This window comes from Lontra canadensis, unplaced genomic scaffold (genome assembly GCF_010015895.1).
Source record: "Lontra canadensis isolate GAN:19392208 unplaced genomic scaffold, GSC_riverotter_1.0 scaffold3, whole genome shotgun sequence".
NCBI lineage: Eukaryota > Metazoa > Chordata > Mammalia > Carnivora > Mustelidae > Lontra > Lontra canadensis.
Genome location: NW_022630997.1, coordinates 49,817,235 through 49,820,299, shown reverse-complemented (window position 1 = coordinate 49,820,299; position 3,065 = coordinate 49,817,235). Strand labels below are relative to the sequence as shown.

The 3,065-nt window shown below is 36.8% G+C and overlaps 1 pseudogene; it reads right to left on the bottom strand.

Moving 5' to 3' along the window:
- Window positions 1–2,285: 2,285 nt before the first annotated feature.
- On the bottom strand, window positions 2,286–2,712 carry LOC116858364 (annotated as a pseudogene).
- Window positions 2,713–3,065: the final 353 nt, after the last annotated feature.

The following is a 3,065-nucleotide window of genomic DNA, read 5'->3' as shown; positions in this document are numbered from 1 at the left end:
TTAGAAATCAAATAGTTTTTATGTAGGAGAATTCAAACCAGCAAATATTTTAAACACTTCTGTGTTAATGCAACATATAATGCAAAGTACCTAATACAAATATGCACTCTCAGAGAATACTTTACTTAGTAGTTCACGTAAGTTAAAAGTTAAATGAAGGTCTTGAAGAAAATGTCGGAAAATGTATTTTATGTTTTACCAAGCATAACGTGAAATATAGATTTTGTTTTCCTTTAGAATAAATCAGATTTGTAATTTAATCATAAAATTATTTTATGAAAATATTTTAAAAGATCATTTTTTCTGCATGATTATGTAAACTTCCACATGTATTACTAGTGATAGTTAACATTAGGTGGCACTGTTTTCCTTTTGCAAGGAAAAAAAAAAAACCTTCATTTTTGTTCCATGCCAGCTCATAATGGAATCCTAAAGATTTACAAAGAAGGGCATTTAATGAAAATGCCACAGATGTTTTAGAAATGTGTTGTTCACCAAAATTTTTACATACTAGGTGTCCTATTCCCAGTAATATATGTTATATAAAGAGGAATATGAAGCCATACAACAGGTTATAAATCAAGCATCCAATGAGTATACTTTAAATTGTATTTTTGTATGTTCATTCTGATTTACCTTCTCAAGGTTTATACATTTCACAAAATTTTATGTTGTGATCTGAAGTCCTTCCAGTGGTGAGGGAGAAAACTATCTTCTCAACAGAAGTATGAAATTTAAGTTAGAATGGCATTGTTACATTCTTATCTATGTTAGTAATTATTGTGTTTGTTTCAGTATCTAAAATCAATTTTTTGTTCACTTTTGTATTATTGTTCTATGAAAGTACTTATGCCTTTTCAATTTAATTTAGAGATTATATGTGTTATAAATGCAATATAAATAACCAACATTTGATAGGCTCACATCCTTTCCTATGATCTTAAATGTGTGAGGAGCAATAATGGGGAAACACACATACACATATACACACACACCACCTCATCATTGACCAGTTAAGAACACACTGAAAACAAAGCTAAGTTTTTACTATTCTCTCAATGTTTATCATCTTTTATCAGTACCACTGTAGTCACTTTTTAAATGATTATCTTGCTTTCTTTTCAAATCAGCCTCTACTTTAAATGCCATCGTGTTTCTTCTAAAACACAAATCTTCAAAGGCTCTTCACCCCTTAAACAGTTAATTGCATCTTTTGTCATTTGTCCTGAACTGTCACTCATCAGACTTCCAAGTGCTTTCCCATCATTCTCTGTGTTACATCGTGATAATTACAGTTCCTAAGTAACTTTCTGACTCTCCAATCTTTTTGCATATTCTGAGCATTCTCTACTTCAAATAACTTATTCCTTTTTTTCATTCCAGCAAATTCCTTTGTACATCAAAAACATCCCCTAAACTGTCAATTGCACATAAGTTAAGGTGCTTCCCTTTCTGTTCTATGGCTGGTTTTCTTTAGTGCACACACCGCATTGCACTGGAATTGTCATATATCTTCTCTCTAGTAGATTCCAAGGGACTTGAAAGCAGGGATCTTGCACCGAAGAGGTTGAACGCAGAAAGGAGCTGTACAGCATAACTGTGAAGAGTTTTTGGCTTCAGATACCTGCTTTTAAATCCCAGTTCAGCAGTTATAACTGTGGGACTTTAGCCAAGTAATTTAACTTTTTGGAGTGCACATTTTTCTTCTGTAAAATGGGGATGATAATAAGATCTGACCGATAGAACTGGTGTACAAATGAGTTAATATGTAGGCCTGGAACATTGTAAAGTTTCCATAATTTTTTCCCCATTGGAATCGCTTTTTAATATTTAAATACAAAAAGTTGAGCACTTTTTTTTTTCTTTTTTAGACAGATACACAGGTCTCTCATGGCCAAAATGGGCAGAAGAAATGAGCTCCTGCTCTGTCCTCCACAGTCCCCATCCTGTGGCTGAAACTGCTGCCAGGCCCTCCCTCCCTTCGAAAAATGGGATAGTGAGATCTTCCAGTCATGAGTGATTTAGTGAAAGGGGTAGGATGGCCAGAGCCAGAGTAATTGTCTGCACTGCTGCATTCTGGCACCACGTGAGAACAGAAGAAATGGGACAGCGTGGAGGGCACAGTTGTAAGTTGGGAGGCTCTGTGAGACACTGGGGAGAATTCCTTAGATAGATCAATATGCCAAAGTTTAAAAAAAATAATAATAATCCAAATAATTAGCAGTTCAAACACTATTGAATTTTCAAACTTGTCCCACCAAGACAAGTCATATAGCAGTAGCAATCTAGATCTTTCCAGGTAGTTTAGGTAGAACATTTTCCTCGGAGAGCCTCATGTTAGGCCCTAGAAGTATCTGCCACAGCTGCAGTTGCTGCTGCTCCATTTGCAACTTCTTGGTCTTAAAGACAGCAGGAAGAACCAGGATAGCGACGGAAGTGATCCCAATCCACAAGGCTGCCCAGGAAAACATGTACATTTTCTGAGCCACAAAGGGAGAGATCAAAAGTGGTTCCAGCGGCGGTCTGGACCCTCTCTGGGAACATCCCCGTCAGACCCCACAGTCTCTCCATCACCCCATCAGACCCCACAGTCTCCTCAAGCTCCTCGCCGTCTTCCTCCTCCAACTCCTCCTGAGTCTTCTCGGAATCGCCTTTGGGAAGGAATTTGTCCAGGGATAGGGGTGCCCCAGGACCACCAGCGACGGCGGCCATTTGTTCCATAAATATTGATGGTTACTACTATAGTAAATACCTAAATAATACTCATAGTGTGAATAAATTAATACTGAGCTCACATTGCCCTGTAATCACAAACATTGTGAGAGACATTACTATATCAGAAATTATACCATGTTGTGAAATGGCTACCTGCATGATGGATCTTGGATCTCAAACGTGTTGTTTGGGCAATGTTGAACCAGTTTTCAAGATTTTACATTGGGAGAGTTTACATTAACATCAGGACTTTCTGATTTTTTTCTTTTAAGTAAGCTTGGAAAATTTGGCAACTTTTAACCCAATTCCCAATTGATATAAATAAGCTTGAACAGAATTACAGTAAGTTC